Consider the following 22602-nt stretch of genomic DNA (forward strand, 5'->3'; position numbering starts at 1 on the left):
AACATACCACAATAATCACAAAGCATGAAGATTCAACCAAAGATTCAGCTAATCAACACCCAACTATACAACATAACAATCCGCCAATCAATAATAACAATCAAATCACACCGTAATCAGGGCCGACACCTTAGGTCACACCCTCTATTTATCCCACTGACTCCGGCCCGCTTAAACCGAGCTCAGTGCATAATAAGCTGTCCTCAGCTACCAGTGGCCGAGTCGCGCCCTGTGCGCCAGTGTAAACTTTGGCACTCTTAGGCCGTTTGTTTACTAGTTACATGGCATAATACCATCCTTCACAAAGCATACAAAATAGGGAACCCTTAGTCCCATTATAAATCCACAACCGGGTGCAGTTTTCTTACATTTAGTTTCCAAATGTACTGGTTACGCGAGATGCCTCTTGAGCACGATCCGTTTCCTGAGCCCCTAGCTTATACTTAGTCACAACCAAGATAAGGGATACCATTAATAATTGTAAAAGGGCTTCTAAGTAAGGTTCAAGTCTCCAGAACATCGAATTCCACCAAACACAGTAGTAGATTCGATCCCGAGCACCCTAGGTTAAATTCCCATGCTTAAAATCCCAAATTCCCTTAAGGGCTGCGGCTCTAGCCTCCCATCCCGCGACATGGCCCTCAAACAGAGTCCTCCCACGCTCAGAACCAGACACGGGCCGCGGCCCTACAAGCCCCATGCCGCGGCCCGCCCTCCTTCCTCAGCATGCATCAGCTTCAGAGGGTCGCGGCTCACCAAGAACTATGCCGCGGCCCGAACCCTTCGAACCCAGAAAAAACCTCCATTTTTAGCTCTCAAACCTCACTCAAAACCATCCTAATTCCATAACTCAACTATCACAGAGCTTCTAACATGGTTCCAGCAACATAATCCAGGGAAAACCTAGCCTAATAACTCATCAAAACCCCACTTCAATCTCTGAAACCCAAAAGCTCAAGAACACTAAAACCAGCCAAGAAAACATCAGAATTCAAATATTAAATCATAAATTCGAGCTTACCTTCACTGCAGAATCAATTCTTTAAGCAATTTATGAGCTAACTTCCAAGTTCCTAGCTTCAATTCAGTCTTCAATTTCAAAACCCAAAAACCTCTTAGAACTCAATCAAAACCACAGAATTTAACAACAAAAAGTGTAATTCAATCCTTACCTCAGTCCTGGTTGAATCCCTTAGCTAAAACTAAGCTATTCCCTCAAAACTCTAGCTCAAATCACAGAGTTTTCAGCTGAATTTCCCTTAGATTCTAGTGGTTTCATTTGAGAGAGAAAGAGGAAAGGAGAGAAGGCCGGTTCCTAATGTTCCACCGAATTCTGTGTTTTACTTAGTTTATTCTTAGGCAATTAAGTTAATCCCGAGGCTCGGGGTGCCAGAAACGTCCCCGAGGGCAAAATGGTAAAATTCCCCAGTATTCCCACATAGACTTCCTAACCTCAAATATATCTCAAATTATTTATTTCCATAACCCGATAACCTAAATAATCATCCAATAGCTGAAATACCCCTTGACTTGCCCAAAGTCAAGTATTAAGCCCCATTGTGACTTTCCTGCTAACTAGCTCCCTAGGATCGCTTCAAGCCGCATGCTGCAGATTCACCCACATAATAATGTGGTTCTCACAATTATAGCATATAATCACATTTACATTCATATAAACATACTAGCATGCTTATCATATAATCATGAATTAAATTAATAAATTCACACATAAACCAATTATGCCCTCCCGGCACACTAATCAAGGCCCTTAAGCCATATTAGTGATTTTGGGTCGTTACAACTATCCCCTCCTACTGAGAATTTCGTCCTCGAAATTTACCTGAATAGCTCAGGATACTGATCCTGCATCAGTGTCTCTAGCTCCCAGGTCGCTTCCTCGACCTTGCTATTTCTCCACAATACTTTAACTAACGGAATTGTCTTATTCCGTAGAACTTTGTCCTTCCAGTCCAAAATCTGAACCGGTCGCTCCTCATAGGACAAATCTGTCTGCAGTTCTAAGTCCTCATACTTCAGTACATACTTCCGCAACATGGAGACATGGAATACATCATGAACTCCTGACAACGATGGTGGCAAGGCCAACCTGTAAGCCACTTGTCCAATTCTTTCTAGAATCTCGAAAGGTCCAACAAACTGAGAGCTCAACTTGCCCTTTACTCCAAATCTCCTCACCCCCCTCAATGGTGAGACTCGCAAAAACACGTGGTCCCCAACCTGGAACTCCATGTTTCTACACTTAGGGTCAGCGTAGCTTTTCTGTCTACTTTGCGAAGCTAACACTATAGCTCGGATCTTCTCAATAGCTTCATTTGTCTTTTGAACCATGTCTGGCCCCAAATAATTTCTCTCACCCATCTCGTCCCAATGAATGGGCGACCTACACTTCCTTCCATATAGCAACTCATAAGGAGCCATTCCAATCATGGACTGATAACTGTTGTTATACGAAAATTCAATCAACGGGAGATACTTACTCCAAGACCCCTCGAAGTCAATCACACACACCCTAAGCATATCTTCTAACACCTGAATCGTCCTCTCAGACTGTCCATCAGTCTGAGGATGAAAAGCTGTGCTAAACTTCAACTGATTCCCCATGGCTCTCTGCAGAGCTCCCCGGAACATGGAGGTAAAGATAGGGTCTCGATCAGATACAATAGACTTAGGAACCCCATGGAGACGAGCTACCTCACATATAACTCTGCATACTGTTCCAATGTGTGGGTTGACTTTACTAGCAGAAAATGAGCTGACTTGGTGTATCTATCCACTATCACCCACACCAAGTCATAGAGTCCCACTGTCCTGGGTAGAACTCCCACAAAATCCATGGTAATGTCCTCCTACTTCCACTCCGGAATACCCAAGGGCTGAAGCAATCCCCCTGGTCGCTGATGCTCAGCCTTCACTTGCTGACATGTCAAACATCTGGCCACATACTCTATCACATCCATCTTCATCCCGGGCCACCAATATAATGTTCGTAGATCCTGATACATCTTCGTGGTACCCGGATGAAGTGTAACGCCCTACCACCTTAGAGCCGTTACTAAGTGAGTTTAAAACAGAAATTGTGCATTTAATTGACTCAAAGTGGTTTCTAAAACCAAAAGTGTAATTAAACCAGAGTTTAAGGCTGTATTCTTTTAAAATGGTCAACTTCATTGAAAACGTTAAATATAAAACATCTGGGATCCCAAAATAAGGTTTAAAAAATGTTTACAATTCAAAAATAGATTTACACTTGATCAGCTATCAAAAGAATGGTTAAATACAGCCATATACAAAATGCCCCCAACCAAAGCAGTCGGGCAGGCCGAACATGTACGCGCCGCCCCCACGCTCTCCATACTCATGGCCGGTTGACTGACTCCTTGCTTTTACCTACCACACGGAGCACCCGTGAGCCGAAGCCCAGCAAGAAAACCCAAATAACACATAACATATGCAAAACAAATAGCTGGCAATAATTCACTGACACATAGGAAAACCATCATAATAAACAAGTACGGCCATGCCGCTCCCAAGGCCTTACCACGGCCTGGAGTTTCGGTTCTCACTGCGAGGATAACTCATGTATCCCTTGGGTCCCACCCTGAATATAAGCATCCCATGTGCTGTGTGTTATTTTCGGCCCCACGGCCGCCCCGGCCTACGCCGTACCCGGCCCTTGCCGTTCGTTTCATCATAATCACACTTATAGTACATTCAAAATAAACATTCACACACATCACAGTTCATTTAAGGTTAAGCATTTGCACGTAATACAATCCGGGGCCATGCCCTACAATCACACAGTGGGGCCATGCCCTAAACTCGGGTGTTACGGTTTTCTTACCTGTATTCCGTGCTTTCCGATGCACCACGATCACGAGCACGGTCCACAAGCACGAGCCCCTCCAAAATCCTAGTCACAACACACATAAAACACTTTCAATACTAACCAAGCCTAGAACCACTTCCCGGGACCAATCCCGCACTCCTGGGACCTCTAAATCCATAAAGAAAAGTATCGGAACCATCCCCCGAGTCCCCGGGCAAAAGCCCCAATAACTAAACTTTTGGGTTGCCAAAATGGCCTAGGGCCGCGGCACACCCCTCAAGGGTCGCGGCGCCCAGAGCCCATGCCCTCATCCTGAAGCCTCCTCGCGCCGCGGCGCCCAAGAACAGGGCCGCGGCGCTCCATCGCGAACCCAGAAAATCTGGGTTTTTCCTGCATTTTCCCCGAGCTTTAACCTCTCCAAATCACCCCAAACCAATACCTAAACCCCAAAACTCAAATCCAAACCTCATATGAACAATCTAACATCCTATAAACACTAGAATCAATTCAAAACATCAACACACCCAAGATCCACTCCTATGATTTCAAATTTCAGCAACTAACCCCAAAACCCAACAATGTTTAGCTAGGCATTTAAATTCCTTAAATCAAAACAAAATCCATACTTAGAAATGTATAAAACCTTTACCTCAAATGAAGAATCCACACAAGTCCTTGATCCCCTCCTAGACTCCCACTTCTCCTTCTCTTCTTCTTCTTCTTCTTGCTTGCCCTAGCCTTTCTCTTCTCTTCTTTTCCTTCTCTTCTAATTTTATCAAGACACTAAATGATCCCTTGCCCAAACCGTATACCCCATATACCCAGCTAAAACTTGTCTATTTGCCTTGCCAGAAGACCAATTTACCCCTTCCTAATAATCCCTCCTTAGCTAAACCTTCAAGGGCACTTAAGTCTTTACACTTTCATTTCAATTCTACCACTTTCTATCTTAAAACTTGTTACCCACAGCAGTTACAAACGGTTACCTAGGTTACCCAATTACCAATAACCAACCACTCATTCTCAACTCAACTTATAAGATTCCCAAAGTACCCCTAGGCTTTACCCGAGCCGGGTACAACATCCCGTTGTGACTTTTAGACTAAATGGCTCACTAGGACCGTCTCGATGCGTGCATCCTGATAAAAAAATCGCACTCACATGGCACCATTCACATAGTACAATTATTACAGGTATGCCCAAACATGGCCAGATTACAATCATGCTCATTCTAAGACAATCAGGTCTACATGCATACTAATTCACATAGCCGTGCATCTCAATTAATCAACTAATCACATAACGTGCAATAAATTGTAATCATGCATTAAGCTCATTAAAGTCACACACAAAATCCCATCATGCCCTCCAGGCACACTTCCCCAGGCCCTTAAGCCTAAACACTGAATTTGGGTCGTTACATGAAGCGAGTATGGCGTAGTGTGAGACTCATCCAGTATCTCTCGTCTGATCCCTTCATCTGTCGGAACACAAATCTGTCCCTGATATTGAAGCACACCATTCTCAGAAACAGAAAAGTCCTTAGCTACCCCTGCTAAGATTTGCTGTCTAACCTCCTGCAACTGCGCGTCTACCAATTGACCTTCCTTGATCCGATCTAGTAGGGTCGACTGCAAAGTAATATTAGCCAACCAGCCCACCACCAGCTCTATCTTTTCCCTGGCCATCTCATCCGCTAACTCTCTAAAGATCTGAACAGAACTAAATAACTGCCTCGAGCCCCTCTGGCTCAATGCATCTGCTACAACATTGGCTTTCCCTGGGTGGTAAAGAATGTCACAATCATAATCCTTAACCAACTCCAACCAACGCCTCTATCTCATGTTCAGATCCTTCTGGGTGAAGAAATACTTCAAACTCTTATGATCAGTGTATATCTCGCATTTTTCCCCATATAGATAATGTCGCCACACCTTCAGTGCGAATACCACTGCTGCTAGTTCCAAATCATGGGTAGGATACCGCTGCTCATACTCCTTCAGCTGTCGTGACGCATAAGCAATAACCTTCTCATTCTGCATCAACACACAGCCCAAACCCATCCTCAATGCATCACAGTATACCACAAACTTTCCTTCCTCCGAAGGAAGACTTAACACAGGTGCAGTAATTTTCACCCTAGTTAGGATATCCTCCCTAATTTTCACCAACTGTGGCTCTTGTAACAGACTCTCCTTTTATCCTTTCTAGAAGAGTAGATTGCAAGGTAATGTTGGCTAACTGACCCACTACTAACTCAATCCCTGCTCTGGTCATATCCTATGCTAACTTCTTGGATATCTGCCTCACACTGTACAACTGCCCTGAACCTCTCCGACTTAGGGCATCTGCCACCACGTTGGATTTCCCTGGATGATAAAGGATATCACAATCATAATCCTTCACCAGTTCCAACCAACGCCTCTGCCTCATATTCAAATCCCTTTGTGTAAAGAAGTACTTGAGGCTCTTGTGGTCTGTATATATTTCACACTTCTCTCCATAAAGGTAATGCCTCCATACCTTTAATGCAAAGACCACCGTTGCCAACTCCAAATCATGGGTTGGATATCTCTGTTCATAATCTTTCAACTGACGTGGTGCATAAGCAATTACTTTCTTTGCCTGCATAAGGATACAACCTAACCCTTGTCTCGAAGCATCACAATAAACCATGAACTTCTCCTGATCTATTGGAAGACTTAGGACTGGGGCGGTAATCAAACGTCATTTAAACTCCTGGAAGCTGTTTTCACATCTGTCTGACCACGTAAACTTCTGATTCTTATGTGTCAGTTCTACTAGTGGGGTAGCTGTCCTTGAGAACCCTTCCAAAAACTTCCTATAATAGCCTGCCAATCCAAGGAAGCTTCTAATTTCAGAGGCATTCCTTGGCCTTGGCCAATTCCTGACAGCCTCAATCTTTGCTGGGTCTACCTTAATCCCACCCCTACTAACAATATGACCCAAGAAAGTCACCCGAGGTAACCAGAACTCACATTTCTTGAACTTCGCAAATAACCCACGTTCCCTTAGTCTCTGCAAGACCAATCTAAGCCCCTGCTCATGCTATTCCTCTGACTGTGAATAAAAAAAGATATTGTCGATAAAGACGATCACGAATCGTTCCTGATAGTCCTTGAAAACTCTGTTCATTAAGTCCATGAACGCTGTCGGGGCGTTAGTCAAGCCAAACGACATAATGAGGAATTCATAGTGCCCATATCTAGTACGAAAAGTTGTCTTTGGTATGTCTTCCTCCTTAATCCTCAACTGGTGATAACCAAACTGAAGATCTATCTTCGAGAATACCGTTTTACCTTGCAATTGGTCAAATAAGTCATTGTTGATGCTCATAATCTCATCAAGGGGAAATGCAAGGTAGTCACCTGGGCATACTCCCCCCCCCCCCCCCCATTTCGCATGGCCATCAGATGGGCGAGCCTCCCCTGATCCGCGAGACCACCCCGTCTCGCGAGGACGCTGGTCCGCGAGGCCACCGAGTCGCTGTTCTGCGAGGCCACCGAGTTGCCTTCCGCGAGGCCACCAAGTGGCGAGGCCCCCCTGATCCGCGAGACCACCCCGTCTCGCGAGGACGCTGTTCCGCGAGGCCACCGAGTCGCCTTCTGCGAGGCCACCAAGTGGCGAGGCCCCCCTGATCCGCGAGACCACCCCGTCTCGCGAGGACGCTGTTCCGCGAGGCCACCGAGTCGCCTTCCGCGAGGCCACCAAGTGGCGAGGCCCCCCTGATCCGCGAGACCACCCCGTCTCGCGAGGATGCTCTTCCGCGAGGCCACCGAGTCGCCTTCCGCGAGGCCACCAAGTGGCGAGGCCCCCCGATCCGCGAGACCACCCCGTCTCGCGAGGACGCTGTTCCGCGAGGCCACCGAGTCGCCTTCCGCGAGGCCACCAAGTGGCGAGGCCCTCCTGATCCGCGAGATCGTCATATGGAGAGGCCCTCCTGATCCGCGAGACCGTCAAATGGGCGAGGCCCTCCTGATCCGCGAGACCATAGGGGCGAGGTGCCTTATTTAGCGAGGCCACCATAGGGGCAAGGTGCCTTGTTCAGCGAGGCCATCATAGGGCGAGGCGCCCTATTCAGCGAGGCCCTTGGACCACTCCTACCATGCCCATGCGCGGGGCCGAGGGAGGCTGCGAGGCCGCCAATGGCGCCCCATGCGCAAGGCCGCGCAAGGTCCCACGCGCGCGCGCCCCGGGAGGTCCACCAACCCACCATCTTCTCAGGAGGCCGACACACCGTGACTTGATGCGCATGGGGCCAAGACCCCTATTCAACGCCACGGCCAATATGGACACCAAAGATCCCCTTTTTCACAACCTCAAAGTCCCTATGCTTAGTAGATCCAGAACGAGTCGAATGAGGCATATTTGTACGACCGGGTACTAGGTACGGATGCCAGTGCCAGCGAGGATCGTGGTCCGTACGTCTACGGCCATGGGTCAGAGCCGACACCACTACCTCCTGCGCCACCACGCCTGCTACCACGCCTCAAGAAGGAGTACAGACAAGTAGTGGAGACATCCCCTGACACCTGCTCCTGTATGGGTTGTACAGCCACAACCTCTGAAGCCACTCCCCTAGTACAGTACGTTTGTACCGTTTGGTCCCCCGGACCACTATGTACCTAAGGCCGTTAGAGCCTACTATAAATTGAATTCCAAGGCCACCTGTAGGGGGGTTGGAAATTTGACTGTAGCAGAGACATTAGTGTGAATGAGATACTGAATTCTCCATTGTTGTAATTCCATTGTTCTTGAGTCATTGTTCAAGTTTTCATAGCTTTCCAATTAGCGATTTCAATTTGATAATTTTTCCAACTTAACTTCGTTGACGAGTTCTCACCGTCAACAGTTTGGCGCCGTCTGTGGGAACGTTAGTTTCAAGCTACTGTTCCACCATTGTTTCCGACAAGAAGAAGATGCCAAGACGCTCGAAACGACTGAGGGAGACGCGGCAGGTAGAGGTTCACCTGAGCGGAGTCCAACTGAAGGCCTCCATGAAGGACGCTCCTCCACCCAGGGACGTGGAGCCCCCGAAAGACCCTGAGGTTCACGGAGGAGACAGGGTGGCCTCATCGCCGGCCGCTCCACCTGGAGGGAGTCCTCCTAGAGCACCACCGGTGCACGCTGATGAGTTCCCTCCTCCAAAACCACTGCGGGAACCGAACTCCGGCCGGCAAGACCCGGGCCCTTCTACCCATAGGCCGGACAAACACCCCCGGGTCCACTCCGTGAGCTCGAGTTCAAAGTCCCGATTTTACGAAGAGGAGATACGTGAGCTCCACCGTAAAAACCAAAGGTTAGAAACTACCTTGGAGAACATGCAAGAGGTCCTTAACGGCCTACTGCAGGGTAAATCCAGCATAACCTTGCCCAAGGGAAAGGAGAAAGGCAAGGGTGGGGTGGAGACCACTGTGCCAGTAGATGATGGAAGAACCCGACACTCAACTAGCAACACCCCCCGCACGAAGCAACGTGATCACCCCGAACCGCCTAAGCAGGCCCAAAGGCCAACGCCGAGAACCACCGCTGCCCCTCGACGCGAGGATGAGGTCACCTCCAAAAGAACGCCCCCAGACTTGCGGGAGGAGATCAACAGGAAAAGGGCAGGCAAAGGGACCACACCCCCTTAGGCCCTAAGGGTTTTTTACCATTGCCTTTATTCTTGCCAATTCATTTGCCCTTGTTTGGAGGATTATCCACCACATTAGCCTTTGAAGTCTCTCCATTAGACTCCTCCTCGTTCTTATCTCTAGAATGGGATTCCTCATCAATCCTCAAGTGTTTGAGGATTTCCTCCAATGAAATCTACACATTCTTATGGAGTATTTTCTTCTTATAGCCCCTCCAAGATGGAGGCAACTTGGCTATTATGGCACCAACAAGGAATTTCATCGACAATACAATATTGATGGTAGATAGTTTATTCACAATAATTTGCAGCTCATGTATTTGGGGAAGAAGGGGTTTCATATCATAAAATTAAATTCCATGTATTGAGTGATGAGGAATTTCTGTGTACCTTCTTCTTTCTCTTTGTACTTTTTCTCTAAAGCCTCCCATATTTCCTTGGAGGTCTTTGTGTTTGTGTAGAGATCATACAACTGGTCTGATAGTGCATTGAGAATATGACCTCTACATATCAACTCATCTTCTTCGCATTTATTCCTTTGCTTGATGAGTTCTTGAGTGTCCTCTTCTTTAGCAGGTTCTATAGCCTTTAAGTCCTTATCCAAGACATAGAACACTTTGAGAGTGGTTATCAAGAACCTAATCTTATCTTGCCAATAAACAAAGTTAGTCCTGTCGAATCTATCCAATCTCACAAAGTCTTGAGTCATGTATTTCAAAGCCGAAAATGAAGAAGATTCTTCCATGATGGTGCATCTCAGATAATAGATAATTAAAATGTTAGGGAGAAAGTGATATTACATCACCACAAAATTATGAATCTACAAAAAAATATCCTTGAAAGAGACCAACAAAAGATTGAGTTAGATGATGCAAACCCTAGTTTGTAGACAAAACTTCTTGAATCTTCTTGGAGCTTCAAAACCTTGCTTAGAACACCACCTTGAACTTCTTCTTCATCAACAAAACACAACCAAGGCTTATACAAGAGATGTATCTGTAACGCCCCAGTTACCCCAAGACAGTTACGGTGAATGATGAACCGTGAATTTAACTCGCTACACGAGTTCTTTGGTTAAAAATGTGTTTCTAGGTGTTATTAATAGGGTAAGGTGGAAAACCAATCAAAAGGAAATGATATATTTTATTTAAAACATAAAACTGTTCATGGGCCCATCAAATTATTTACAAGTTATTTACAACTCAAAATGGTCATTACAATTTAAATTTACAACCCGCCGACCTAAGCAGCAAAAATAGGGTAAACCCCCTAGTTCCTCTGAGAACTCCTTGGCCATGGTGGTCAAGCGGCCGCATATGTACACAGCACCACCTAAGCTCTCCACTCAAGGCTGGGTGAGCTTTTCTTTCCCTTTACCTGCACCACATAGCACCCATGAGCTAAAGCCCAGCAAGAAAACACAATAACGCGTGAATATAATATCAACAATGATCATAATAATCATTCACGACTTTTAGTCCAAAATAAAGGAGTGACAGTTGGAAAAGTCACTAAAGTGGGTTCCGTTCCCATTAGCCATGTGACGATAGGGTCACCTAGGCTTTACAAATAAGTGATCCTTTCACTAGCTTATCAAGATAGGTGCTCGATGAACTAGTCACCAATATAACCTACCGCATGACCATAGAGTTACATCCATGGGATTCCGCTCCCTAGCCACGTGACAAGCAGTCACCTAGGCCTTTGGCCCTGGTTTTGAGTAACTAGTCCTAGACTAGTCAAGCGCTTATAATTTTCACTGGCCTTAGGGTCGGTCCAGCATTAATGCTCCTAAAGTCATTCAACGCTGATATTGATTAGATCTAATCTTTTATCGGCCCTGCGTTCAGGACGCTTATGTCGTTTCTGACTCTCAGGTCAGTAATATGCGACTAGTGCAGACCTTGACTAGTCAGTGCCATGCACAAATAAGCAAGATTTTCTAAGCATTTAATATGCAATCAATGTCCACATTTAATAACCAACATGCCTCAACAACAATCATGCATGTCATATACACAGGGTGCAGTTTTCTTACCTCTGGTTCGAGCGAGAAATAGAACAAGAACGACCCTTGAGAATGATCTGACTTTAAGTCCTTTAGCAGTTACCTAATCATAACCAATTATAAACTCCATTAATGAAAATCAACAATGAAAGGGTCTTGACCTAAACCCCACTCACGGGACCTCGAAACGTACCCACACGGTGAGTAGATTCGATCCCGGGCCTTAAGGATTGAAACCCCGAGCCAAAAACCCTTAAAAACACTCAAAATGGGATTCTGAAGGAACAGAGTAGTGCCCCAGTGCTACTCACTAGCGCCCCAGTGCTCATCTCAAAACCAAAATTCCCAAAACCAAACCATTAGCGCTGTAGCGATACACCCAGCCTGATCAGCCCCTGAATCTTCTTCCTTCGGCTCCTCCATTTCCAACTCGATTCCAATGCTTCCAAACCTCATTTTAGGTGCCAAATGAACTCAAAAAACATCCCCACGTGTCCTAGGCATCACAACCCCAAGAATCCTAGCCAAAAACTCCAAGCAAAACCAATCAACCAACCTAGAAATCTCAACTGAAAACCAAGACAAAAACAGAGCAAACCAGAGATTTAATGGCTAGAATCTTACCTCAAGCTTAGGTTATGATGCTCTTCAATGGTGTAATACACTCCCAAGCTCTCAAGACTTATTTCCCAAGCTTGATTCCTCAACTTAAGCTCAAAAATCCAAGAAGAAAAAGAGAGAAAATACAAGAGAAGTGCTAAAGATACTCTGTTTTTCCTTTCCTTCTACAACCTTCATGGCTTAAATCAAATCCTAGGGGTGAAAAGACTAAAATACCCCTAGGTCAAATAAAGGTTTCTAAAGACTCCCAAGGGCAAAATTGACCTTTTCCACCTATTTCGTTAATCATAATTAACGAAGTGTAGTAATTCTTGGGCTTGAGAATGGAGAGCCTTGTGTTGGTTAGTTTCGTGTATGGTTCTGTGTGCTTATGAAACTTGTAGTGAGATCTAGGGTTTTGTGCAGGGGAATACATGGAACTCTTAGCTAGCGTGATGGATATCACTTGGGTCGTGTCAGTGAGATCAGGACAAACTGGATTAGTCTGTGGGTTCTGAATGTGTTCCCAGGTGGTTTGCCAGGGCTCCCTTTTATGAAAAGAGACTAGAATGGTGATTGGTTAGTGCCAGAAATAGAATCAGATGTGAGTATTGTTTTGAGTGGTTCAGTGGAGTTATAAGAATTAAAGGATTAGTTGCTGAGTAAGATGGAATCCTTAAGGTGGATCTTGGATCTGGTTAAGACTAGTTAGAGATCAGAAAGAGAAAATTATGTAAAAGATTGTGCTGGTATTAGATTAGAGCACTGCGAGTGCTGAATATATATTGAGAATTGGTTTGATGCTAAGTGTTTGTGAATTAGATGAATAGTGCATTCAAGGGTTGACTTGAATGGGATTTGTGATCGTCTTGGACGATGGTATAGTGGTGTTTTCTCTGTGGAGAATTTCCAAGAGTGAAAGGTGCCTTGGGGAGAAAGTTCTGGGTCTTTTATAGACCAGGATCAATTAGAGGATCGTTATGACATCCTAGTGATAGAGGAAAGTGATTACCTATGCAATGTGTTAATTAAATGACCAGGACTGGAGTAGAGTTTCTAGCGGGCCAAGTGGCCAGTTTATTGTTTGAGATTATTATCTCAAGGAAGATAAAAGGAAAGGTGGTTAAGTGGGCCACAGACGGGCAAGATTGAATGGAAAGCTTTAGCTGGATTAGCTAAAGGTTGTATAGTGACAGACATGAATGTATGGTGGTTTAGAGATCGGACTTGGGATCCGATGGACATTGGGACTGGTTAGGAGATTCTGGATGAATCTCATGTTATTCTTGTGTTCGCTTCATTCAGGCATTGTAAAGAGGTAACAGATTATGAAGGCTTTATAGTGAAGGCCTGAGATGAAGAGGGAGGTAATGAGATGTGTGAAAAGTTCTTAACCTGTTAGCAGGTCGAGACAGAATATCAGGAAACAGCAAGGCCATTACAGCCTTTGAGTATTTCATAGTGGAAATAAGAGAGCATCGCGATGAGTTTCGCGATGGGATTTCTTGGTTGATGGATCGGTATGAATTTGCATTAAGTCATTGTGGACTGGTAGTCCAAGTGAGTTTATTTTATCAGTAAGGATAGGTGAATAGTACAACTGATCAATATTCGAGTCTTCTTGTGAGAAAGATAGAGGGCCTTCGTGAACTCAAGGTCTATCTTATTAGATGAAGACTTTATTGTGACTTCCAGGTTTTGGAAGGGTTAGGCAGGCAATGGGTATATAAAGGGAACTCAGTACAGTTTATTACTCTCAGACTGATGGTAAATTAGAGAGAGAGGGTTATCCAATTATTATTGGAAGAACATCTTATAAGATGAATGCGTCAATGTATATCTGAATCCTGAGGTGGTTCAGGGGATTAATGAGATTGTTGGAATTTGAATCTTGGTTGCTCAATTCTCAGAATAAATGGAAAGGTATTATTGAACTGGAAAGTAGGAATGTGGAAATTCCAGGTAGGAGAATGTATCTTCTCTAAGGTCTCACCATGGGAAAAGGGGTGAGGAATTAAGACAAGTTAAGCTATGGTTTGTTTCAGCAGTTGGATCCTGATTTGGTCTGAATAGGGTGACTCTGAATCAGTTCACTTTTGGCACTGACAGTTGTGTGCAGTGAGTTATGTTCTTCCATGCAGTGAACATGGGTTAAAGGAATTTATAAATTGAGTTATGAGAATCTGAAGGTTAGATTGTGTATTCCGGTAAGGAATAGCCAGCTCAGATTGTGATATAAGTAATGAGATTCTATTGAGCATAATATACCTTGGGTTAAAGTAAGGCTATAGAAATACTGAGGTCAAGAAATGACTTAAGGAAATTTATGTCAAGTGAGTGGAATTCTGGTTCCGAGCTGTTGAGTAAATTTCGAGGATGAAATTTCTGTAAGGAGGGGATAGTTGTAATGCCCCAAATTTCCTAATAAGGTTTAGGACCTTGATTAGGAGGCCGGGATGGCCATAATTGATTTATTATGGTATTTAATGATTATATGCATGTTTACGTGGATTATATTATTATATGATGGTGAATGCATGCATATGGGAGTATTTATTATTGTAAGGGTATTTTGGTAATTTGGCCGTTGTGGGCGTAGTTGTGTATTTTGGGTGCATGGTTGTGATTAATTAATATAGCCACATTATAAGGTGGATTGGTTCGAGCTATTCGGCATGAGACGATCATGAGATGTAAGTGTTCGGTCTAGTCATAACGGGTTTAAGTTCGGGGCTCGGGGTGAGTCTCGGGGTCATTTTGATGACTAGAGCATTACCGGGAATTAAAGGGTAATGGGATATGATTTATTGGTATTTGGGAATATTGAGAATAGCGGGAATTGGAGAGCGTTAATTATAATTAACGAGATAGGCGGGAAAGGACGGTTTTACCCTCAGAAGCCTTTAGAGGGATTTATTTGGCCTAGGGGCATTATGGTCTTTTGACCTTAAGGATTTATATCAGCTTTTTGGGTTTAGAAGGCTGTGGAATTATAACAGAAACAGAGCCCATCCTCATTTCTTCTCTCTCTCTCCCGTACAAGGTTTCTCCTTCATCTTCCTTTCAAATTTTTGAGTGCCAATTGAAGAACAAGCTAGGGAAATCAAAGCTTGGGGATTTTAGACTTAGCTCAGCTATTGGGAAGGATTCAAACCAGCTTAAGGTAAGGAATTGAACCTGAGTTTTGAGCTATACTATGTTTCTTTCTATTAAGTTTCAGTTAAGGATTTTGTTGTGTTAGTTGAGAATTAATGGAAGTTTAGTTGGGGTTTAACTTGGGTTATGATGAGGGTGAGTTGTAGATGATGTTTGGTGGTTGAATTGGGTGTTAGGTTGGGGTTTGGGACAGGTTTGAAGGGCTGGTTTCAAGGGAAAACGCAGGGGAAGATTTCAGGTGCGTGCTGTCATTTTTGCTTGGTCTGGGCTGGGCGCCGCGCCGCGGCTGTGGTGCGCCGCGGCCCTTGGCGTCTGGCAGGGAGGTCTGCCTTTGTTTGAGGGGCGCGCCGCGGCGCAGCTGGGGAGGGCTGCGGCCCTTAGGGAAATTTTGGCCAGAATCATGTTTTTAGCTTGGGGATTCAAGCCTTAGGCCTCGGGGTTGAACCTAGTACCCGGTTAAGTGGGGATTGATGTCCCGAAGGCTAGATATTGATTTGGGAACTTATGTTGATCATTTTTATTGATGGTACCTTATATTTGATTATGACTAGGTGACCGCTAAAGGACTAAAAGTTGATCGTTCTCAAGGGTTGTTCTTTTAATCATTCTAGCTCGACTTTGAGGTAAGAAAACTGCACCCTGTGTATATGTATGACATGCATGGCTATTCTTGATGCATGTCGGTTGATTATTAAGTATGACATGCATGGCTATTATTGATGCATGTTGGTTGAGTATTAAACGTGACATGCATGGCTGTTATTGGTGCATGTTGGTTGGTTATTGAGTATGACATGCATGGCTATTCTTGATGCATGTTGGTTGATTATTGAACGTGACATGCATGGCTATTACTGGTGCATGTTGGATTGTTAAGTATGATGCATGTAATGCACGAGAAACATGTGATTAGGACATGCTTTGTATATTGGGTATGATATCGTTCAGAGCTTGAGCCTCTGTGTTGTGCATGGTCTTAATCGTACTAGTATCTGTTTAGTAAGCATGCCAAATACCTTGTTTATGAATATTAAACATGTGATATATGTTTGGTGGCATGGCTTACCTGTGTATGGCACTGACTAGTCAGGGACTGACTCTAAAGTCGAAGAACATGCATTGAATGGCTCTATGGCATTAATGCTAGACCGACCCTAGGGTCGAAGAAATTATAAGCGCTTGCCTGGTCTATGACCAGATGTTTTCAGCCAAGGTATATGACCCCGGTGACTGTTTGTCACACGGCTAGGGGACGTTGTCCTTAGTTATGACTCTAGAGTCGGGAGGATGGTTATGTTGGTGACTAATCACCATGCACCTATCCTGAACAAACTTATGAAAAAACCATTTATCAATTAAGCCCTGGTGACCCTATCGTCACATGGCTAGAGGGAGTTGTACCCACTTCTGTGACTTTTGGCTATTGTCACCTATCGGTCTTGGGACCGTTGGTCCTGATTTGCTAATATGACTATTGTTGATATTATGTCATTCTTTACTGTGTTTTCTTGCTGGGCTTCGGCTCACGGGTGCTATGTGGTGCAGGTAAAGGCAAGAGGAAGCTGAGTCATCCTTGAGTTGGAGAGCTTAGGTGATGATGTGTACATATTCAGCTGCTCGACCACCACGGTCGAGGATTAAAGTGGAACTAGGGTTAAGCCCTATTTTTGCCGCTTAGAACGGCCTGTTGTAAATATTTTCTATAATAGACTCTAAGACTATATTTTCGGGATCCCAATGTATATATATTAAACGTTCTAGTGAAACGTTACATCTTAACCAGAATTTTTAATCCCTAAACCGCTAATCATACTTAGTTCACGATTTTGGCCAAATGACTCGATTAGCGAGTTTAGCACTGTTTACAAGGCACACCGTAACGGTCCCTGGAGTTGGGGCGTTACATAAACTCACAAAGACAAACACTTTATTTCTTTATGAGTTTCTTGGAGAAAACTTGAGATCTTGAAAGCTAGAGAATAAGAGGTTAGAGAGAGATTTGAAAGAGTGATCAAGTCTATCAAAACTCTATGAGAACTCTTTTATAGAGTAGACACATTCTCTAACCAATAGAATTAGAGCCTCAAAAACACATCATTTGGAGCTAAAACACAAGTCTGTATGGACACATCAGGTGATGCGTCACCTATTAGCGGGCGATGCATCGCCTACGGGGTTTCTCACGTCCCTAATACTTTAGGCGATGTGTCGCCTCCTAGGTGGCGAAGGCATGTTAAAACTCTCAAAAATGACCTTAAACACCTCTAAATGCTCCCAAACTTTTTGGGCATGCTTAGATACCTCATTGTATCACTTTGAACTCAAAAACATAATTTTTGAGTGCCTGCACTTGAAACTCAAATTTCACATCTTCACTATGTGAAATTACTAAATGTTTTACACCTAGCTTGTATAACAACACTTAACATTTGTATTTAACCAATCATAATAGTTGGACATGCTTTGTATCCTTTTATACTCCATCCAAACATCAAAATATTATTGGATGTTCAATTCCACATAAATTACCCACACATTAAAATGTAGCATCCCAAAACTCCTAATAAGGTTTAGTACCTTAATTAGTGTGTTGGGAGGGCACGAGTGGGATTTATGTGAATTATATTATTATATAATTGAGCATGATTTATGTGTATTAAATGTGTTTAAAGACCTACTTTTGTTAGAAAGAGGCATTTTCATAATTTTGACCTGTTGAGGGTATAATTGTAATTATTATGTACTATTTGCATTGTGATCACATTATTATGTGAGTATGTGTTATTTTCGACATGAGTGTTTCTTTTCAAGCGGTTTTAGCGAAAAAGTCACAACGGGGAAAATACATGGCTCGGGCCTAGGGGTATTTTGGGAATTTCTATATTTTGGGGATAGTGATTAAATATAAATTAATGGATAGGGTAATTGTGTTTGGTGGATATTATTGGTAATTTAGAGATTAGTGGTGTTATTAGAGGTTTAGTGGGAATTATAGGCAAATGACCAAAATGCCCTTGAGGTTGATTAAGGGGTTAAGTAAAGGGAGGGGTAAAATAGTATTTTGACCATAAAGTTAGAAAATTTTGGCTAAGCGATGAAGCCTTGTCCCCTTGCACATTAGACCATCTCCCTCTCCTTCTAGTGTTTTCTTTTCTTTTTCACAAGAGTTCACCCAAGGCTAGGAGGCCGAATTCTTGAAACTTTGAGGAATTGCTAAGAGAATTCAAGTGTTCAAAGGAGTTTAGAGCTGCCGAGGTCTTCTACAACCAGCTAGGGATTCAAAATTCAATAGGGTATAGACTTCTCAACTTTGTTTTTAAGTGTTCTTCATGTTCTTGGTGCAGTTTGCGGTTTTGCTGAATTTTCAAAATTCGAGGGTTTCAAGGTTGTTTGATGGGTATTTGGACATTAGGATACAACTATAAACTGATTTGAAACTTGATTTCAGATCGAATTCCATGAATTGAGTTGAATTTTATAGTTGATTTTCAGATTGGGGAAAATTTGGGTTTAGAACCCTAAGTTTGCAATTTGGGGTTTTGATGCGTAATTGCCTGTGTTATTGGTGTTCATGTGTTGTATGTGAAGTGTTGTACTGATTATGGAGCGTGATTTTGAGTTTGGTGCATTTTTACGTCAATTTTGGGGTAATTTGGGTGCTGGACTCGCAAGAAAATCACAGGGGTTCATATTTGGGGATTCTTGAAATTATGGGTTGCGATTGGCATTTCTGGGGACCTAGTGCGACCGCACTAGTGCCCCTGAAACCCCAAAGTTTCTGATAGTGTGACCGCGCCCAGGGGAAAGCGTGACCGTGCCAGGTGCCCCGAAAATGCATTTCTTAATTTTGTGAGTTAGGTCCGACATTCCTAGGATCTGACTTGGGGACCCGCTTGCGGGCTCAAGGGACAATTTCATTACCTGGTTGAATGGGATTATAGGCTCCAAGAGCTAGGGTTTGGTATTGAGACCACATTTGGATTTAGTTCCTAATGAGTGTATCATTAATGTTATGACTAGGATTTCTGAGAGGATCACACTCAAGGTCATTTCACTTTCAGCACAAGACTCGAGGTAAGAAAACTGGCACATGCACATGGAGTAGGGCATCGACCCTGATGTCTGAACGCGGTTATAACCGTGCATTGAATTTTCTTAGGGTTGAGTACCTCATTATGCATGAAGATGATTGTTATACTTGTTTATAATGAATTTTCTATGAATGATCGGCAATGGCATGGATCGTGTTCGGCCATAATCATGCAGAATGTAGGTCGTGATGATACAGCCACTATGGGAGTGTTGTACACACTCGCCTGACAGAGGTCATAAGCTTGGTGCCCCAGTGATGCGCCTTGCTCGGCTTAGGTTGTGTAAATTTTTTAAGTGATTGAAATGAACGTGTTTTATTATATGTGAAGCATGTTGATTACTGTTTATGTTTGATATGATAGTTGAGTTTTATTACTGGGCCTTGGCTCACGGGTGTTCTATGGTATAGGTAAGGGTAAAGGGAAAGTAGACCAACCATGAGTTGGAGGGCTTTAGAGCGACGGATACATGTTCGGTCCACTCGGTTGTCAAGGTCGGGATATCTGAGGGACTTGGGTTAAAAAGTCCAGTTTTGTCGCTTAGGTCAACTACTTTTTAGAACACTTAATGTAATTCTGTTTTATTTAACCCTTTCGAAATCCCATGTAAACCTTTTATAATATCAATGAAAAGTTTAAACCTTTTGACTAAAAATTTTAGCTCTAAAACATTTATTAAACTTTAATTACATTTTTTAGTCCAAATGACTCACTTAACAAGTTAAGCACTATTTTAAACACATGGTGTAATTGTCCTAGATTAGTAGGGCGTTACAAACAAAAAAATCCTAAGTTTCAACACTAATTTCTCATAAAACTTTTAACTTGTAAACCAACGGTCTCAAAAACACATCCATTTCTTTCCTAGAAGAAAAAAGGGTAGGAATTAATATGAACAACATTAATAATTATAGTTTCATAAATTTATAAAGTGGCAAGTTGTACGTAACTAGAATAAATGGTCATATCTATAGCTAGCCCTAATTTGAAATTTTTCAGATTTGTTGCAAAAGAATGATACTTCAAACTAATTTTATTCTACGACCATCTGTCTAATGCAATTCGGAAAAATTGGAGACCCGATCAATAAAAAAAGTTTACTTTTGAATAAGTGTTACAAATAATTAAAAATTGAGACTTAAGCCTTACAAAACACTTTGTGAAAACTTAGGGATAAATTATTTATTTCACTTAAATGTAAAGCCTTCAAAAAAAATTATATTTATGTAGTATTTTTCTAGCAAAAAAAAAAAAAAAACTTAGCTTTTTGTCCAACACCAACATGTGTGTATTGTATTTTGGGTTGAAAGTAAAAGAACTTTTTTTCTAATATACTCATATACTATAAAAAAAATAACAAAAATACTGCTACACAGAAAAAAAAAAAAATTATATGGTAGAAGTTTTTTTTCAACAAAATACAGTTTGTTCCTCATCATTCTCTCGCAAACGGAGGAAGTTTCTCCATCCTGTATCACCCACGATACCGATCTCAGAGCAACAAAAAAGCACCATAGGTGGCGACGATCTCCGTCTGACATCAACAAAAGCAAGATGTGGATCCAAAAACCAAAAAAACAACATTTGATTTCACGGAAATTGATAAAAAAAAACTGGTAAGAAGATTCCTAAACAACAACCTGTTATCCAAATCATCATATACGCCAACAAACAGCAACATGAAATCAATTAACAACTTGGAAATCATTGGTATTCAGCAATGAAAAATCACCATCAAGCTATCAACAAAAATTCAATCCAAAAAATAATAAAAAATAAACTAAAAACCACTTTCAGTAAGATTTAGAAGAAAAGATGGAGAAGAAAAATTAGAAAACAACTTCAAATAAACAATGTAAGATAGTAAATATAGTAAAGACGATGAGATTATTTTGAAATTTATATTTATCAAAATGTTTATGTGGTGATGTTGTTGTTAGGTTGTTTTTGTGTTTATATCATTGAACCTAGGTTATAAAATATAAAATTGCTACTGAAACATTGTAATATATATTTTTTAAATTGAGATTATGTGTCTTTCAGAAAATAGAATCAAATATCAATTCCGGTACAAAGCAATGGACACTCGGATGATCAAAAGGAATTATGTTGATTTTGAAGCAAGTGAAGAATTTATATTGAAGTGTTAAAAATATGAAGACCTAATAAAATAATAAATATGTGTTGATCAGCAGTTGTTGTTTCTTAATATATGTTGCTTTTGTGTTGATGATAGTATTTTAACAGTATATGTTGTGTAGCTTTAAATTTGACATATAGTTGCCGAAACTGAAACTGGGACAACACTTTTAAAAATTGGAACTGATGAGATCATAAATTAAAACAACATTTGGATTCATCAAGACAGCCAAAGAATAAGACAACATAAACTGCAACAAGATGAATACCAAAAATAACATACCCAAAGTAATTTACCACGTTTGTGAATAATCTATGTACAGCTTAGAAGAAATGGTTCAGCCAACTTGTAAGGGAAATTATCTACGATAACTATCGAGTCATGAGAGCTCATATAACTTGAAAGAAAAATAGAGAAAATGTCAATGGGGTGGTTTGAACAACTGAGTTTTGGATATGAGCTTATGAAAAACTCACACAAGAGGCAAAGGTACTATGAAATATGAGAACAATAGATCTAGTGGGTGTGGATGTACCGTTTGTAAACTCGTTGATTTTAGTAGCGCGGTAGGCGGTTGGGTCACACCGGCGACAAAGAAAAATGGTTGGAAGCTAGCGGAGTGGTGCGACATGGTAATTGGAACTAAGGAGGACAAGAAGGTTGAACTTGGGCAGGGAGGTGGTGGAGGAAGAAGAAAGAGAAAAAGTGATAGAGGAAAAAGAAGAGAGAGAAAAAGTAACAAATGAAGAAGAAGAAAGAGAAAAAGTGATAGAGATGTGGGTAATGTGTGTCAATAAGAAATGGAGATAGAGATGGAGATGTGTGTTAAAGTGATGAAGAAGTGTTTTTGTTGGCAAAATAGTATTATTGTAAATTAAAAGTTGTAAAAATAGTATAAAAGATAAAACCAAATAGTAAAAAAAAAAAGCACATGAGAGTTAAAAATAAAAGAGCTATTTTTGGTACTTCATCTAAAAATCCCAAAATAAAAACTTATACCATCGATGTTAGGGTCTGAGACGGCATGGTTGCAAATGGCAAATGAATGTGGTATGATGCCCAACGAGCAATTATAATGACATCAATTTGATACCCACCAACCACTCT

The sequence above is a fragment of the Humulus lupulus genome, chromosome 1 (genome assembly GCF_963169125.1).
Source record: "Humulus lupulus chromosome 1, drHumLupu1.1, whole genome shotgun sequence".
Classification (NCBI taxonomy): Eukaryota; Viridiplantae; Streptophyta; class Magnoliopsida; order Rosales; family Cannabaceae; genus Humulus; species Humulus lupulus.